Source organism: Nelumbo lutea, chromosome 6, assembly GCF_056320005.1.
Source record: "Nelumbo lutea isolate HS-2025 chromosome 6, American lotus-T2T, whole genome shotgun sequence".
NCBI classification, from domain to species: domain Eukaryota; kingdom Viridiplantae; phylum Streptophyta; class Magnoliopsida; order Proteales; family Nelumbonaceae; genus Nelumbo; species Nelumbo lutea.
In genome coordinates, this window is record NC_142689.1 from 27,439,523 (window position 1) to 27,458,968 (window position 19,446).

Below are 19,446 nucleotides of genomic sequence, written 5' to 3' on the forward strand. Positions count from 1 at the left end.
TTCCCGTGGACGAAAATGAGATGTTTTGACCAAAACTCCATTTCCTCCAACTAGGAGCTAAAATGGCTGCAAAATTTTGGAAGCAGAGAGCTAACAGTAGTCTACATCCATCAACTGGTCTACGTACCCAGTTACTTGTAGGTGAAAACGATATGTCATAAAGAAATAAAACGAGCTATCTTATGCCTACAACCTTAAAAAAGAGTTGCCAGTTTTAAGTTAGAAAATATGAAGCCAACTTTTAGCTCGTTGTTCAAACAAGTGTAGTAATTCCTAAGTCATAAAAAAAACGCAACTGTGTTTCAGAATCCAACTAAAAGGTGCTTTTAAGGAAAAAAACATGATTAGAAATTTGTATAGCAACGATGTTATGCCCTAACCTTATTTTTAAGGGCTGCAAATCTTGTATATTCCTCTCTTAGGATTAATATAACGTCTTGTAATTTTCTCTCAAAATAAAAAATATTTCCAGTTTAAATTTTGGGATAAAAAAGGATAGTGTTAAGTTATTACTTGAATTTTCAAACGTATTCTTGTAGTATCTAAATTTTCAAAAAGTGTTAAGTTGGTCCAAAACTACTAACAAGTTAAGTATCATGTAAAAGAACAAAAATGCCCTTCACCTATCATTTAATTTTCTTATGATCAATATCCGATCTCTAACCCGTAACCACCTCCAATGTCAAGCTGGTTATGGATTCAGATATTCCCATCAACGACAAAAATACAAAAATGAACAAATAATTTTTTATTTGCAACCATAAAGAAAAGATCATTCATTGAAAATAGAAATCTTCAATGAAACGGGTGGGACGAATTGGGGTGGGATCGAATACATGCTAGAGACCTAGAGAGAGAGAAGGTTTGAGTCAAAGGGCCCAAGCTTGTATTTCCATATATATATTACCGTGTTGAGCTACTGTAGTTTATCGAATATAATTGATCTCGATAGGTTATCTAAATTCAGTCTTTATATGATACGTATCGTTGGTACGCGCCATACCGTACGAAATTTTGATCCTTGCTCCTGCCAACTTAATAAATTATGCAACAAAAGGTTGCAAGCTTTAAAGGGCTTCACACACAAGCCACAGAAAAGTGTCAAGTTGCTCCCTACCATTAATCAACCAGTTATCGATCACATAGTGACATGTACAACTTAAAACTTTTGAAAATATCAAAACTGGCATTCAAGAGAAGAAACCGTTCATTGCCTTCTACCTTGAGATTGAATCGATTGAATTGTTTGAGATTCTGAACTAATGAAGACATTGTTCATTATCTTCTCTACCTTTAGATGGTAGGCCCACCTCTAACTAGAATGAAAAGAAGGGAGGAGGAAACGATAATACCTCCAACCAGAACAGAAAGGGGGGAGGGGAAACGACGACACCCAATACCCATCGGGGATCAACGATGCATGCAATGCACCCTAGTACCAAAAGAAGTTAAACTGCAGTGGGGTGGTCCAATCCCAACTCATTCCTTTCTTTTGCTCCTCCCAGAGAGGTTCTTGCATAAGCCAAGTTCTTGGGTTAGAATTATTTGCGTTAATCTCTTCTCAAAAGAATAACCATGGCATGTCAAAACAGAATATATCCAAGGAAATATGACCTAGGCTTTCTGTGGCTTGTGTGTGAAGCCCTTTAAAGCTTGCAACCTTTTGTTGCATAATTTATTAAGTTGGCAGGGAGCAAGGATCAAAATTTCGTACGGTATGGCACGTACCAACAATTCCTATCATATAAAGACTTTGGAAGTTTGGATATTAATTTGACATTATCCCTAAAGTTTAGGGTACTAAATTGAAATTTTCCAAAAAAAAAAAAAACATAACTTTTATTTTATAAATTTAAAACATTATCGGGCCCAATTTTCTTGAAATCACAACAAATTAGGACAAAAAACATGTTGAAGAATAAACCCTTCGTGGACAAGGTTGACTATACCAGGAAACAATATGTTTGCATAATTAGCATAACCAAAATAAGAATGTTTATATGGATTAATTAAGAGCAAGATTGAAAGAGATTAAAGCAAAATATAGTACATGAGGTTGGATATTGTCAATGAAGTAAGAAGAGATCCATGGAAAACTGGAGTTGGCCGGTTCCTCACATATGAAGATTTTGCATGATAGCCACGAGGGTTACCTTATTGCAGACTGAAGACTCTAATAGGATAAAGTATGGCCCAAAGAAGCAGAAATGGTAGAATAATATTCACTTCTGGTCCTGTATTATTCATTTATATCTGTGGATGGGGGTCCGAGAAAGAAAAACTTACCAGCTATTCTGTTCTGACTTCTTCTAGAGTTCATGAAGCATACTGTTTCAAGTTTAGTGCCTGCTTGTCTGATTGTCATGGAAGCTTAGAGACATAGACGACAGAAATAAATGAAAGTAAAGATGAAGTTAATAAAAAACAATGGGATTTGAATATTATCACTTTCTGAAATGTTATCTAGAATTTCAAACTGAAGAGATTTGAGAGATTTACAGGTTATGACTTCTAACTCTTGTTAAGCGTTTTGTTTATTTGGTTATTATGGACTGACATTTCTGACCTACGAAAGAAAGATACTAGAAATCGTTCATTAATTTCTTTCAAATTTAGAGTTTTAATAATTTGGTTAACATTGTATTTTGTATTTAAAATTTAATGTGATGACGTCATATTTATAAGCTTTTTTTAATCAAAATCCGCCTAATGCTCAAAAATGCAACAGCAATATCAAAGGAATGGTCACCTTCCATCATGATTAAATTATTTCAAAATTAAAAAAAAAAGAAAGAAAATTTTTATTAAGAATAAAAAGGAGGGGGCATGAGACCTTCCATCATGATTAAAATTTTTATATTTATCTTCAAAAAAATCATGATTAATTGTTTTGAAGAACTCTGAGTTTCTAATTATCTGTGGACACTTGGGGATTAAGTGCATTCGGATACTTTAGATAAGCTAATTAATTACCTTCTAATCCTACATAATAGAGTTCCATGAGATGCTTCCTTACCAACATTTGGATTTTCAACTTCTAATTAAAATTGGTTGACAAAGTTGAATCCTGATTAGTGAGAATATTGTACAAAAGAAAATTAACATAGGTTGCATTTTCTTAAATCTCACCCAAGAATTGAAGTATGGTGGCACTCAATTATCCCATTTTTAGCTTCCCCTATCTCACTATTTAGTTATTTGTCAAACAAAACCTAAAATTTGTATTCTCATTTTCATATTTTTTTTTATGGTTGTTGTGGTTGTGATGGCCAAGAAAGGAAGGACGTCTGCTCTCTTTTTTGTTAATTGTCCACCTTGTTGGATACATTCTTGTAGAACTGCTAGAGGCCCAAATAACCCTGGAAAATCTTGAGCTTGTAAAGCATAAAAGGACAAAAGGCTGAACAGGGTGTTTCTGCAAATAAATAGGGCTTAGGACTGTTTAGTGGTTTGTCGTGTTGTGTTCTTCTGGGATGCCCTCGTCATAGCTTGGTTTCAACTTTCAACTTTGCAATTTGCTAAGTTGTACAATATTGTTTTGCAACAGGGGGTTCTCCAGACATTATTTGGGTCCCAACGATTCAGACAAGTATTACATTTTCTGTTTGTTTGATATTCCTGCAGAATCAAATTTGTAGAATATGATGTCTGTTTGAAATAGATAAAAAAATAAATAAGATCTAGCGAAGAAGGGTAGAAACTCAAAAACATTTTCTCTAAAACGGTGAAGAGGGTCATCAGGTAAATTATAGAGCTGGGTATTCCATTTCAGGCGAGAAGGGTAGAAATCATATTGATGGATGAATAACTTTTTAGCTAGGACGAACTTTCCCCATTTTCCCTAGAATTAGCTAGATAATGTGAAACAGAACAGTTTTCATATATATTTAGTCCATTTGTTGCATGGGTCGAAGGGCCGATGTTTGTTTGAAAGAGGCCCTCAACAGTTAACACAACACACCTATGAAAGCAGCAGGCAAGTAACAGGAATGAGTTACAGTATATCCATGTAACTTTAGCTAGTGAAGGTCATATCCATCCTGATGATAACACTTTTATGATCCTTGGAAAGAATTTGTCGCTTGTCCTTGATCCTTTTTTCCTTTCAAGGTTTGATTAGACGTACGGTTATCATAGCTTTCAGTCACCAAGACACAGACAGATGTGGCCGATTCAGACCATTCATCAGATAGCTATTTAGTCTCTCAGCATATATGTTTCTTCTAACAGTAGTACGGGCCAACTTTATGATCTCTCACCACAACCATCGATGATCGATCCCTTTTTGTCAAAATTTTTGAATAAGGAAACGGCCGGTTAAGAAAATAACTTCATTTTTTGGCACAAGGAAGAGCCATTGGAGGAGGGTTTAAGTGAAAATTTGCACAGTAGGAGATATTTGGGGCCGACCGGCCAGCCCCTTACAACCAACCCTATTCCCCACAATCCCAGAGTTTCTCTTTTTGACAAACATCACCTCTTATCTGTCTTGCCGGTTTTATATTCTTTTAAAAAGAATCCAGAATCCAGAATCCAATCCACCCTATCATGGAGAGCACTGTTTTGAAAATCTAACGTGATTGAAATGTCAGACAGTTTGAGTCAGGATTCGAAGCCTTTGACGTCAATCTAGTTTGCTGGTTGAACTGATACGCCATGCCCCAACTAAAAAGAAAAAGAGAAAAAAAGAATCACAGACAACCATTCAAACTGTCGAAACTTGTTAAAGCTAATGTGGACCACAGGGGGTCATTATGATTTATGACCCACCTGGACCTGGTTCAAAAGACTCAGAGGAAAATATATATATATATATATATATGCTGCCGGAAAAGGAATAAGGCAGACAGTAGCAGGCATAAAAATAAAACTAGGTTTAGGTTGGTCAATGATATGCTGTCGTCCCAACATCTGAAAGTGTTGAGGCATCACTCCACATCCACAGCATTCAGTCTCGCGACATTGCAGGCTGCATTGTCCCACCAAAATGGCCGGTCGGCTCCTGTAAACCCCATGGCTCTGACTGACTGACTGGTCCCTCTCCCTTGCCAAATTGCTTTATGAAACCACCAATACACTCGCACGCATAGTTATCCATTGGGATTGGGGAGGTGTCGATCTGATTCCAACAATTCCAATCTATATAGAGTTGTAATTCTTTTTTTATTTTTTATTTTTGATAAAATCAGAATGCGGCTACACAGAACCGGGGTAGCACGTCCCCATAAGTCAAAACAAGTGATTATATTTAGAGGAATAGGAATGGAGCTGAGATAAACTCCGTTTGCTCTAATCTTTCTTTTAAAGCATTGCAATCTTCAATAATTGGGCGCACTCCATGAATTCTGGCATTCTGTTGGTTAATTGGACTCTTTTCCATTAGTTTAATTAATGTTTTTTTTTGTTCAAAGTTGGTTACTTGGAAACAAGGATTTTTTTAGGGGGTGTTTGGTAGTGAGGAACTTATTTGGATATCTAAACTGACTATGTCCGGTTTTTATCAAAATTCCATGTTTCCAACATCTTGGAACTTATACATTGATAAATTCAAACTAGCTGTTTGACCATCCTGGTTAACCATGACCATTGACAATGTTTGAAAGTTCTTTTTTTTTTTTTGGAAAATGTAATGCACAAGTACGCCCCTAACAACTAATAATTCTGGTGAAAATTAAGGGATTTTATTAATTAAAACTTTCTTTCATGATATCAGTTTCATTGTAAATATACATGCGTGGGGCTTATATTTTTATGAAAATATATTATATAAGAATATATTATCAGTTGCTTAATTGATTCAAACCTGAACTGTTGCGGCCAAGGATGGGACCGAGAGAAACAAGGGAATTTAGTTGATGTTTGAGGTTGATGGGTCCAATCTATGAATAGGAGAAGAGCACACGTCAGAGGCCCTGGGTATTATCTTAGGGGTAGAGACCCCAACGGTCAAGTTAGTCAAGTGCTAAAGAGGGTCGGACTAGGCTTGAAACGAGAGCTCAGAGCTTAGTCCTTAAGAGCTCAAAAGAAGTCTCTCGAGATACTAAATGCAAGAGAGCAAGAATGAGCAAGATGGTTTTACCTTGAGTTGGATACCCCCTTTGATAGCTGACCTTGCCATAGAGTGATTGGAAGCAATTAGAAATGGACGACCAGGATCCCTTCCAACCAATGCCACATGGTGCAATCCGAGACCTGCCATATACACATACATCACAAATTATTTGATTAGAGCTTTAAACTCGAACTTGAACTATTCAATTAGAGCTTTAAACTCAAACCCGAACTATTCAATTATTGCTCAATTCCATTGCACCCCTAGTTGTTAAGATCTCCGGTTGATTGTAAAGGATACATCAACTTCCACCCCTTATCATCCGTATGAAGTAAAAATAAAGAAATAAATAAGTATGAAAATAAAATATAGTGAAATCTACAAATCATATCATTTGAATAAAGAATTGAGAAAAATATTTTTCATGTAAACTTAAGTAAAAGACGAAGGGTATAATTTTTATTCATTTATATATCTAATCTAATAATAATATGTTAAATATGTAAATATATGGACATTAAATCACATATGCATCATGTATGTGTAGACAAAGTCATGTAAAAATTACATTCTGATATCTAATAATATAAAAAATTCTTAAAAAATTGTTAGTTAATAAATTTTAGAGAATATTAGCTCTAATAACCATGAAACCAAGTTGGTTCCTCAAAATTTTATTAGATTATAGGAACTTTTTATTTAAACAATATTAATCATAAGGGGGAATTGTACTACTACTGTACTAAATGAGATATAATAAAATATAACATGCTATATATATTTAGGGGGCAAAGCAGCAACCAGACAACCAAATATCATACTACCGACGTGGGCAAAAGTATTTATCAATAAATAAATAAATAACATGGACAAAGGTTGTTTTTAAGAAAAACAAGGGGCAGGTAGGAATGGCAATAGAACAGGTTTGGGAGGGTTTTATAAATTTTTTACTTTATTTGCCTCCCTAAACCTCTTAATCCATTTCTGCCTCAAAATCCATAGCAGATTGGATTTTAAGAATCCAAACCCTCCCTATACATGAAAATACAAAATCCTATCTAACTCTACCCTCTCCACATTTAAAGGTAGAGATGGGTTGGATTTAGAACTGGAATCTAATTTTCTATTATTTTTTGTCATATATAAGCAATAAATAAACAAAATAACACAAATAAACAATAAAACCCATCTAATTTCTTATTATTTCTTATTTACCCATACCCGTATGGGTGTAGAGTCCTAAAACCCACCCCTGCCCCAAAACCCATTCCTTCAAGCAAAAAAAACCCACCCCAAAACCCATCTTTCATTCAAAAAAATTCACCCCGTCAGAGAGGGTAGTGGCGGGTACCCATCGGCTAAGGTAAAAATTACCATCCTAAGGGCACACAGTTAATTGTCTCATCCTAGTTTTTGTTTATCAAAACGCAATAGAGCACGGAAAAGTTAGGAGTTATTTTACTTCTATAGTTTGTGTTATCTCTTATGGATTTGTAATTATTTCTTGTTGGTTTATGAATACTGATTTGCTTAGAAAATAGAAATATTAAGGCTAAATGTTGTGTATGCAGAGACAGGACCCTTATATGGGTTGGCGGTGGGCCCCCTAAATAACTTGTCACCTGTCCTGTGCTTTTACCTTTAGAGTTTAGACTTAATTTTGCGGTGCGAATTTCTTTTGCACTGGTGTAAATGTATGGGAATGGAAATATATTGGATATAAATTCTGGTTTTTTTTTATCCTTAATAATTGAATGTCTCATTTGTTTGTGAGAAGAAAAATGATGTGGACCAGTGGTCCCTGACTTGCATGAAAGAGAATGGAGGTAGAAGAAGGATTATTTGTTTTGGAATGACATGGGAAACAAGATAATGTGGTCCTTACTTTTATGCAAGAGACGCAAGAAAAGTGGTGTAAATTTTGCATAAACTTTTAGGATGATAAAGTTGTAAATCATAGTAACAAATAAACAGATTGATGCAAAACTGAACCTAGTGCAAACTTTGTATTCCTGCAAAAAAGAATTAAAATAAACAAAAAATAAAACAGAGTATTGGATGCGTCCTACCTACCTATAGTAGATCACAAATCTGCATCAAGATTCCATATCCACCCCCATTTTATTTTTTCTTTTCAATGTCTTGTTTTCTAGGATGACAAAAAAGGAAAATATTACGGTCTGTATAAAGGAAAACAGATCAAAGGGTAGGTGTTCTCCTCATCAATCAATTTGTCTATAAAGTAGCTCTCTGAAAACTGGATTAGACCATCTGATGGAAGTGGGAACAAAACTGGAGCCTATTCTGGTAACCTGGTTCCATAATTTAGAGAAGTTAAAAAGCAACGTTTGGGGGGAAGAAAACACGGAGAGCCAAAGGCGGAGGTCGTTCAACCACTTGAATGGTTCTGAACTTCTGATCAATTCATGTTTCTTTTTATAACTTGGGTCCAACTCTCTGTGTTTTTCTCCTTATAAAACATTCCATATAAAACAAAAATATCTTTTTCACTCTTGTTTTCATCTAATGTCTTCCCTTTTATGCCACCATTAACCTAATAAGCTTGAGCCTTTGAGTCCTCCCAATCTGACTATTGTTGTTGAATTCTCAGTTGGAACATGGAAACCCAGTAGCTGGACCCCAACCCAAATTTCCAATTGTCAGAACATTGATATAAAAGTGAACTGACTATTGTTGTTGAATTCTCAGTTGGAACATGGAAACCCAGTAGCTGGACCCCAACCCAAATTTCCAATTGTCAGAACATTGATATAAAAGTGAAACTTGTGGAACCATTAACGAGCCCCAATCCCCTGGTCGATTGACAAAGAAATGCATTGTAATGCTCTCAAAAATCAAAATTGCTTCGTTATGTGGTGTTCCTTTCTATCGTTTCCATACATTGCTTATTCTCTTCATTTGTTTTTCTATTTTTAAATTGTTAATATTGCTTATTGCCTCATCTGATATCAACAAATTTTGTTGAACATGACAAACTAACCACTGAAACTGAATCAGAGGAGACAACTTAATTTGGCTCCTATTATAAATTACAGATACAGTCACTTTTCACCCAATATTCAAAACTTTTTTAAAAAACAAGGAGGTGGTGGCTTCACCATCCACCCTTCGATTGTGCCTACAATTTTTAATAGGACTGAAAGTTTTTTATGAATCAGAGCCTCAGAGGGGTCTTCTAATATTTGCTAATTTGGTTCATTGCATCCTCCAGTTTTTGGAAAGACAATGATTAAGGCACTAAGGCAGAGTCCAAATTTTGAATATCAGTTCGCTTTGAGGCTCTGTTTGTTTGAACTTGGAGGTGTTAATCTGAATCCAACATAAATCTTGCATCCGGTTCAATTTTGCACACTAGTTTGTTTGTAACTATGATTTGCATTCCTGTGTGATATAAAATTCGTACTTTCTGCCTCATTTAACAACTTTCCTCATACCTCAATTCTTCCCCATATAAAATGAGGATCATATCATTTTACTTCCTACCACACTTTCAACAAATGACACTCTTCTTATCTCCATTCCCTTTCAATGTAAAGTAGGGGCTATTTTATTTCTTACAAATAAATATAAGTTGAATCTGAAGCAAAAGGTAAGACAAAATTTACACTCAATCTATTTTGTATACCAGTACAAATGAAATTCATACCACAAACAAACTGAATTTAGGTATAACTTGGGAAAAAAACAAATAATGGACTGTCCTGAAGTCTAGACATGTATAGAAAAGGGGCTCCGGATCTACTGCTCGCTTCCTTGCACCAGACGATTCCACATTATCCATATATTTAACCTTTTATGTGCTGCTGCTTTCTCTGGTCTTCGGAAAATTTCTGTGCACACTCTGAAAACATAGGCATCCAACTGGATGTTGGAAGAATCTCTCCATGAATTTAATTTAATATAAATGTACAGGATCCCTTGAATTTAACATCCATGTGCAGGACATATTCCCAGTTAGACAGGTTCACTGTTCGGACCCTAACCAGGCTTTACTACTTATTAACAAAATAATGTCCAGGCTCAAGCCTAAATTTGGCCTGATTGTCAAGCCTATTCTTGAACCCAATCAAGCCCAGCCCCAATATAAAGCCTGAAGTCCTGTGTACGTTATGTAATATCTTAGTTCTATCTTCTAATTCCATATTTTTTAACTTGATGGATGCTGCTGCTGCTGCAACAAATAACAAAGGGAGCATATCTGTAAATGGGAAATAGGAGGAGAAAATTGGAAATGGTTTTGGCTGGTTTATTTACAAAGTCCAATCTCTGCTTGAACAATAGCCTAACAGCTGAGCTACCTGGCCCATGAATAAGTCTATTGTCAATTGTGATGCGTTCTTAATTTGTGGAGATCCTAACTCATTGATTTATGAAGCAAGACATTTTTTTTCAAAGAAAAAATTTGGACCATTTCTCGATTTGTATGTATCATCCTTGTGCTGGAATCATGCTAATCTTCTCTGTATCGTTCCAATTTTATCGAATGTCTTAAAACACAAACAAGCTGCCTCTCCAATAAGGAGGGACTTGGGCTAACTGATCCATCCTTTTTCTCTCTCTCTCTTCCTAGGAGACGGGGTTGTAGATATAAAGGGCATTCTAGACCTAGATTTACCAATTGCTCATACAAATGAAAGGGATTTTTTTTAGCTAAAAAGGTTGTAACATTACAATCGTGCTTATCTTATTTCCTCAATTTTTCGTGAAAGACACTATGATCGATATCATTAAATGGCAGGCTTTAGTGTCTAGCCTGGCCCATGCTTGTTCAGTCGTTCTTTAGTTATTTATATTGGGTAGCCCTGGGCTGAATTATTAGAAATGTCAGGCCCATGTTTCATCTCGGGCCAGGTAGGCACAACTTTGTAGTACGTTTAATGAACACATAAATTTTTCTTTGATACCTGTCCCTTAAAATACCTCCAATCCGCCCTTGAAAAAGATTAAAAGTTGTTAAAATATTTTATCAAATGTTCATTTAACGTGCTTAATTATCATGTTTGGCTTCATTCAACCTCATTAAATCACGTGCTGGATGGAGCATACTGCATGAGCCTGCCGACAATGATTGCTAAAAAGAGGAAGGATAAAAGACTTGGGCTAGCATAGTATCATGAACCCGTACCGTACATACTAGTTTATTGACCATTTATAAAATAAAGGAATAAGTAAACTGCACTCCACCTCGGAAATCTGAAATTACAGCCCCCCTCCTAGAGGTTGTTTGGTATTCATGGCATTTATAAGATAAATGTTTTTTATGATTTTGTCTTGAAATACGAAACAAAATCTGTTTTAAACGTTTTGTACGATTTTTTATATCAGCGCCAATGGGTGCCACTAGACGCCCTTAGGCACCATATAAGCCAAACAATGAAAAATCTGTCTTGAAAATGAAAAACGTCAAGATTGGTGTTTCTTTAATAAACGGTTCACACGATTTTCGAGAGAGTCATTTATCATATAAATGGCTCAACCAAATAACTTTTTAGGCATTTTCTGTTAAATGCATCTCTAATGCTAAGCTGGCACTGTTTCTTCCAAAAGCTACATCAATACCAAATACCATCCTAGTCTATCAGTAGCCCCCCTATAAACCACATCATGCCCGTGGATTTGGCATGGATTCATGGTCAGGATTCATCCCACCTGTACAGTGGAGCTAAGATTTCTAGGGATGGGCTGAACAATAAAAACCCCAATAATGAATGAGAATGGAGCAAGTACAATGAGCCTGATCTTGATTTTACAATATTATCCTATATAAAAGCCATGTGTTTCGCTTGTCGAAAATGGAACTCCATGTGTTTCGTTGATAATCAGAGTTTTTGCGGTAATGAATACTGAACGAGAAAGCATGCCGGAATCCTTCTCAGCAATTTTGTGTTTTTCCCCATCTGAGAGATTGTTTCTAATCTCTTTTATTCTTGTTCTCTGATAATCAGTTAGTTTTTAGCTAGAAATGCCATAGGTTTTAACTACAGTACTTCTTTTATGAAATCTTTTGTTACTATTATTCTATTAATTTTAATTAGGGTTTCAGTTTAACAACATATGTAACGAAATCAGGTGTAGATTTACATGTTTTATAAGCAGATTTTGTGTTTTATGTTTTCTCTTGTTAATTTTTTGTGACTCAATTATTTTTAATCAATTAGTGTTTTGGTTTAACAATGGATTTTTATTGAATTAGGTATCGATTTTTCAGTTCATTAGTTCAAATAGGTTTAAAATGACTATCAGGTCCAGTGGTTCAGTTAATAGTGGTTGTTCAACAATTTCAAGTCTTTTTTTTAGCTTAGGCATGCCAAAAGTTCAGTTCCTTCTACCATACTACATTGTAAAGGATAGGTAAGGATTACTTTTGTTTTATTATATTATATATATATATATATATTTGTCTCAAGGATGTATGTATGCCAATATTGTATTGTTTAATAAGTTCTTATCCCACCTTTGGTTCTGTTCTTGTTACTGTTTTAGCTGTTGTAACTTTTGTTTTTGGTTATGTAGAGATGTAGTGGAAGTACTTAATCAGGAGTTTCCCAAGTTAATCTAAATGTTGTTCCAACTACATGTAGTGAATGTCCCATTTGCGAGTTCAATGTTGGGAATGAGGTAAATAATTCTAATTTTGCACTGTTTTTTATCAAAATGACCAAGCATTTATAGTGGGAAAATTTGATCATCTTGTTTTTTTATATATATATTTGAGAATGTCATGATGCCATAACCATTTGAATAAATCCACTTCATTTTTATGTTGCTCATTTGTTGTGTATTTTGCCCATGGTTACACCCTTTGTTTTTCTTTTCATTTTTTTTTCTTTTTTGTCATGGTCCACATAATAGATGTCATTTTCGTAAATTGTAGAAGCAAGAAAAATCATGGCATGAAGAGTTTTCTAACCAAGTTTTAAATGTACTTGACCATTTCCCATAATCTAATTCATATGGAAAGCCAGCATATTTTTGGGCTTTCTACCTTAAGCATGTTTTTCCTTTTGGGTTTCATCCAAGAGGAATTGTGGTGCTGTCCCTTCTATTTTAGGATATGTTAAGATTGTTACGTTGCAAGTGAGTATTGGAAGCTTTTCAGGTTCATGGACTCCCTTGTGCTTACAATTTTCATGTGGAGTGTATTGATGAGTGGATTTTGGTAAATGTGAAGTACCTGCATTCAAGGTTTGAAGTATCGACACATATCGGCCTGTATCGGTCGATACATATTGTTCTGGGATTCCTCCGATATGCCTCTATAGTGGGTGTATTGGGGGTTTGACCGGTTCAGGAGGTGGAGTCCTAAACTGGCCCCCCTGAACCAGTTTCAGAAAAAAATAAAAAAAATACAGTATCAATTCGCCCGATACACCCCTACCAGCATATCAGGTGTATTGATGTTTTGAACCTTACCTGCATTATTGTTCAGTTTTTGTAAAACCTGTGTTGATCATTTTGTGTTTTCATCTCGGTACCTTCCTTTTATGTTCTAAACAAGCTGTTTGAACTACACGTACAATAATTTATGCTTCAGATCACTCATAACATGAATAAAGTCACTTTTTTTTCTTTTTTAAGATACATAAATGTTAGTTTTTTCCATTATACCAAGTGGAATTCTTCATCATGTTTTAAATAAGTTTTATTTTCTTAACCTTAACCGTCCTTTTCAATTAGGATTAAAGAAATTGAATTGTGATTTTATGTTGGGTCAAAACATCAAGAATTGAACAAATTGATGCTAACACAAGCAGTCAAGAATCAACCAAGTTGTTACAGCCAACTTAGTTAAATTTCTATATGGTTAATCATCCATTGATTCAAATACCCCGTGCATCGCACGGGAAATTTTACTAATCTACCAAAATAAAGCAGTAAATACTAGTAGTGAAAATGAAAAATGTAGGATCATTCATCCCTATCTATTATTCCACTCTAAACTTTTACTTCGATATGTCCATTCACTTGCATTTCAGGATCAAAACAAGTTAACGCAGGGACGAAGAGCAGTCTGAGGAGAGTTCCTCTGTGCAAGTAGTACTGGATCAGAAAAGAGTGGGATAAGATGCACGGGGACAGATCAACCCTACTTAAGCAACAAGGATTTGAGATATGAACCTATTGGTACTGACAGGCTGGAGACCAATAGCCCAAGCTTGGTTTAGTTCATTCATTAAATATTTCAAAGCATGTCCAAGCTTGACCTGTTACGTCAACCCATATAAGATTACCTAAGCCATTCAGCACTAGTAGTGAGCTTGGTTAGCGGTTGCAGAGCTACTCCATATCTAATGGTATGGGTCATGAGTAATGACTTTCCATATAAAAAAGCAAATTGCATGAGTTCACTACCCGTGTACCAAAAAATGAACGACGACTAAGTAGTACCTGGTCGAATGGAAAATATATTTTTACTGGGTCCGATTGGACCTTTTATAAATAAAGCAGATATGCTAGATAGAATAACGAGAATACAAAGTCTCCAGACTTCAATCGCCTTGCAGCCTCCAAGAACTGAAACGCTCTGTACAACGAACTCTAGATTCTAAAATAGGTCTAACCATCCAGACCTAAACATGAAACCAAATCTTCTTACACTAGTCAACTCTGATCCGAGGTTTAAGCAATCCCCCCTCCCCCAGACCCTTTAACTGCTGCTCATTGCCCAACACATACACACACATAGGCTTCGCAAATCACGTGGCTAAATCCAACTGAACTGCAAACAAGGTACAAGATTAAAAGCACAAACGACACCTTTCTGGTGCTATAGAACCTATAACCCTCAATGACAAAATGAGCATTTGATTGTTTTTGTTACTGACCAGAAAATACAGACATGCTTAATGGAGTCATCCACTCTGGTTAAGTGGTTATTCCTTGAAGACTCAGTTTGCTTTATGAAGTTCTCTCCATTAAGCAAGAATAGTAAAGGTAATGCATAGGACGATGCACTCAAAGAAGCTCCGACCTTCATCATAACATCAATTGCAACATTCAAAGAACACACCATAGACCCTGCAAAAGAAGCGAACCTGAAGCTGTCTTCCCATTGACCCTGGGATGTAAGCCATATGCATATCTACCCAGTTCCATAACTTCCATTCCCCTTGACCTGAAGCCGTCTTCCCATTATGCCTCAGTTGAATTTCAAGAAATAAATAAGAAAAAAAAATACAGAATTGGGGAAAAAGGAGTCCCGATATGGTTGCTAACCAAATTTAAATATCCAGTACATATATTTAATAGCAAAACAAATTAGATACCTTTCGATATGAACCAGATGAAAACGATGAAGATGAAAAATGAAATAGAATCATTTAGGTATTTATCACCTGAATTCATAACTCTTGTAATTATGAGAAATACTTGATTCAGATACACAAATTCGTATGTTATTGTGCTGTCGGGTTCACCAATCAAGGACATGAAAGGGGAGAAAGAAAATATTTTCTTTACAAGCAGCTCTACAAGGGAGGTCTAACAGAAAACCCCAATCAGTAATGAAAGTGGAAAGCAGAACTCTGTAATCAGTAAAGAGAAGAAGCACAACTGTGCATTGAAATGAAGCATCCTTTGGATGCCAATCTCATCACTTGTTTTACACAAAAGCCGAGGTTCCTTTCAAGCTCGACATTCTGTCCTGGGTCATATGCAGAATCCTAGCATCAATCTTGCAGCCCAACAAGCCAAAGTCATCCAAGATCTATCTAATTGCGAAGAAAGACACCAAATATGGGGAGCCCCCTTCATAAATCAAATGCGTTATACCCAATTGTTTTCACCATTTGCTCCTTCCATAAGTCGAATACTAATGATTTGGATGAAGAACCAATATGTGCTTCTCTTCTTCATTCTGGCTTTTACACTGGGAAACAAGGATACACTCAATCTGCACGCTTGGTGCCAATTAGATACACCTGAGATTGAATGACGGTCCTCCCAATTCTAAATCCTGGAATAACCGTGAAACCAACCTTCGCTCTTGTTTGGTCTCGTGTCACACCTTCCCGCGTGACGTTTTCCATGTAAACCATCGAGAAATCAACCCCTCTCTCCACCTGAAAAATCTCAACCGGTGGATCGAACGATAATGCCAACTTATGCAGCATCCAAATGGAACTAGCCATGTTTACAAACAACTCGTGGAAAGCAGCGGAAGCCCTCCAAGAACTCAACACAAGTTCGTTCTGGTCCAAGTTTTTGATCAGAGAGGACCCCATGGTAGGGTGAATTAGCTGCTCGTACTTGTTCTCACAAAACCTGGCGAAATCACCACTTGGGTCCCTATTTAGAAGCTCCATCTCGTTACCTGTACCTTGCTCGACAAATTGCCTCAAAGAATTTTTCCTCCGAATACTCAAATCAACTCCATTATACTCGATTTCATCTCCTCCCAAGCCAAAACCCTCTAAATCGAAGCCTTCAAACATTACTAAACAAACGTACGAGAGAAACGCATACCGATTATGCCCCCTCTTCACGTAGTCGATACCCGGTTGAACGGAGTTCGCAGCCAAATCCAAATCCCACCCGGCTTTCTTCATCAAAGAGATCAAGAGCTTAGTAAAACTATGCACCGATCTGCAAGCGTCCTGTAAAACCGAACTGAAAACTCCGACAGACAATAGAACCTCAGAAGAAGAAGAACAAGAAGAAACAGACGAGGACGCGGACGATGAAGAAGATGAAGAAGAATAAGAATTCAATGACGAAGTAGAATTCGAATTACACAGCCTCTTGGATAACCTGAGATTGGAATTTTGAATTTTCTCCAACTTTTGCTTCATTGTGGAAACCTCAGCATCTTTGAGATCGATATCGGACTGTAACGTGTTGACGACTATCTCCAAAGTACGGAGCAGACTCTGATTCTCCTGTACCTGAGCTTCCAAATCAGACAAAGCGATAGGGAAATTGGGGTTAGGGGTAGGGTTCTTGCGAAAATCCCCATAAGATTGTTTCAACTCGGATAGTCTCTGAAGGTGTGAGACCAAAGCTCGATCAGCCGTCTTTATATTGTCGGCATCGAAAGGGGCATGAGCAGTCTGAAATTGCAAATAAGAAGCTTCGAAGGAGGAAATGGTGGCGAAGAGGGAAGAGATTAGGGTTTGGACGATTTGGAGATTGTCGGGGTGGTAACGATCTCTCTCATTTTGTTGTTGTGGTTGTTGTTGTTGAGGTGGTGGTGATGGTAATTGCTGGTGTTGGTGATGCTGCTGCTGCTGCTGCTGCAGTTGGGCAGGTGGGGTTGGCTTAATGAGTTGATCGGGCTTGATGACGACGACGCGCTGACCGGTGATGACTTCTTCAGTGGAGTCGAGAAGGGAGAGGGGATCGGCATCGTCGTCTTCTTCGTCCGCGAAGAATTCGATGGTTTTGGTCTTGAAGGCCAAGGCGAACTTCTGAAACATTTCGGAGATTTGGGGGGGAGCCTTTGCTGGACCTTCCATCTCTGGCATTTCCCCTCTCTCTTTCTTTTAACTTGGCAGAAGAAACCAAAAACAGAAAATACAAGCTTATTTTTGTTGTTATCCGGCGAGACGAACAACTCCGCCGAGAGACTTGAGACCAGAGACCAGAGACCAGAGACTAGAGAGAGAAGTCGTGATTGAACAGGAGAGAGAGAGAGAGAGGGAGAGAGAGAGAGAGAGAGAGAGAGAGGGCGCTTGGGTTTGTTGCAGTGCTTTTGAATGGGGATGGAATGTAATGTTGAAAGGGGTTCTCGAGAATTCCAACGAACGGAAGTTTTCTCTTCACTTCTTTATTAGTATTTGAAATAAAAGAAAATTACACTTAATTAACTTGAAGTATGGGGTAGTATCAAGTTAGTACTAAGTGTGTCAACGGATCGGTTTTGAATTGTACCCGTCCGGTCCAAAATCAATTTGGACGGATTGGACGGACCAATAGATTGGATCAATCCGGTCCAAAATATTTATTAGATTGGATCGGGTTGGTATCTGATCCATTGATATAAAATAAGAGTATAAGTGCCAATGGGCTTGGTTTAGATTGAAACCAATCTAAATCAAAATGAATTTGAATAGATTGGATGGTCCAAACATTGAATTGGACCGGTCCAAAATGGTCTAATATATTCATTGGACTAGATTAGACCTGGTCCATTTATAATGGATTCACATTGGACAGGATAGGATTGGACCAAATCGGTCCAATTAACACCCCTAGTTAGTACCTAAACTTTCATATGTATCACTATAGTACCTAAACTTTCAAAAAGTTTCAAGTTAGTCCTTGCTGTTAACCAACCATCGGTTAACTATTGAAAATGTCCAAACTACCCTTCAAAAGAAGACACTGTTCATTGTTTTTTCTACTTGAGATTGAACTGACTGAGGTGTTTGAGATTCTAGACTAATGAAGTCATTGTCTTCTACCTTTATATCTTAAAAACATTCTTGTCTAATTATTTCTTTGCTTTCGGTTATTGTTTCCCTCTATCTCTTTTTATTTGAAGATAACCGGTTCAATATCAATCTCAAGGTAGAAGATAATGAACAGTATCTTCTTTTGAATGATAGTTTTGACATTTTCAATAGTTAATTGACGATTGATTAACGGTAGAGACCAACTTAACAGTGACACATTTAAAAATTCGGATACTAACTTTACACTACCCAAAGTTAAAAGTTCAGGATAGTAAATTTAAAATTTTCCTTCAAATAAAAATGTGAAACTGTGTATTGTGTGAGCCTTTTGAATCTTCTTCCTAAATCCCACTTGGATTGATGATACCAAAAGGAAAATTGTAAATTATGTTTTCTCACATGCCAAATTAATTAAGTCTGGGCCATCTGATTTCATATCTCGCAAAAAAGAGAGTCTACAGATCCAATGGTAAAACTATGAGGAAATTTTATATCTGACAACGCGGTTTTCTCACTTTAGTCTTCTGTACAATGATGAGGGTGTGGGGCTGAGTTCCAACCTCCAACTCTGCAAGCAACAAACTTCCAAAGCTCAATACGAAAAAAGAAGTTGCATTTGCCAGCCACTGAACATCATTTCACCAGGTTCTGTGTAACATGATACCCCAAGAACAACAACAACAGGGTTTCAGGTTCTGGGGTTAATATGTTTGTCTCTGAATGTTGGGGTAATGGACATCAATAAATTATGTTTTTTTAATCATCCCAATTTACTTATGGGATTGATGGCGTGTTCAATTCTGTCATTATTAAGTAGTTGGAGTTTGGAATTAATTATATATGGCTAACAATATAGTAGATTAGCACATGAATGGATTATGGATAACCTCTGCTGCTTCAGACCTTAGTGGTCTTTTGGTTACTTTTATAGTGTAAAATATGTTTTTATTCTAAGGTAGTAGAGGAAAAGGGTTTGCTTGT

At 36.6% G+C, this 19,446-nt stretch overlaps 1 non-coding gene and 1 pseudogene across 2 annotated transcripts; both read right to left on the reverse strand.

The window, feature by feature from the left end:
- Positions 1 to 10,469: 10,469 nt before the first annotated feature.
- On the reverse strand, positions 10,470 to 10,574 carry LOC148848163 (U6 spliceosomal RNA). Its single transcript, XR_016101640.1, has one exon. It is a non-coding gene; the product is annotated as a U6 spliceosomal RNA (small nuclear RNA).
- Positions 10,575 to 15,372: 4,798 nt separating this feature from the next.
- LOC148848164 (protein GRAVITROPIC IN THE LIGHT 1-like) lies at positions 15,373 to 17,818 on the reverse strand (annotated as a pseudogene). Its single transcript, XR_016100360.1, has one exon. The product of XR_016100360.1 is annotated as a protein GRAVITROPIC IN THE LIGHT 1-like (transcript).
- Positions 17,819 to 19,446: the final 1,628 nt, after the last annotated feature.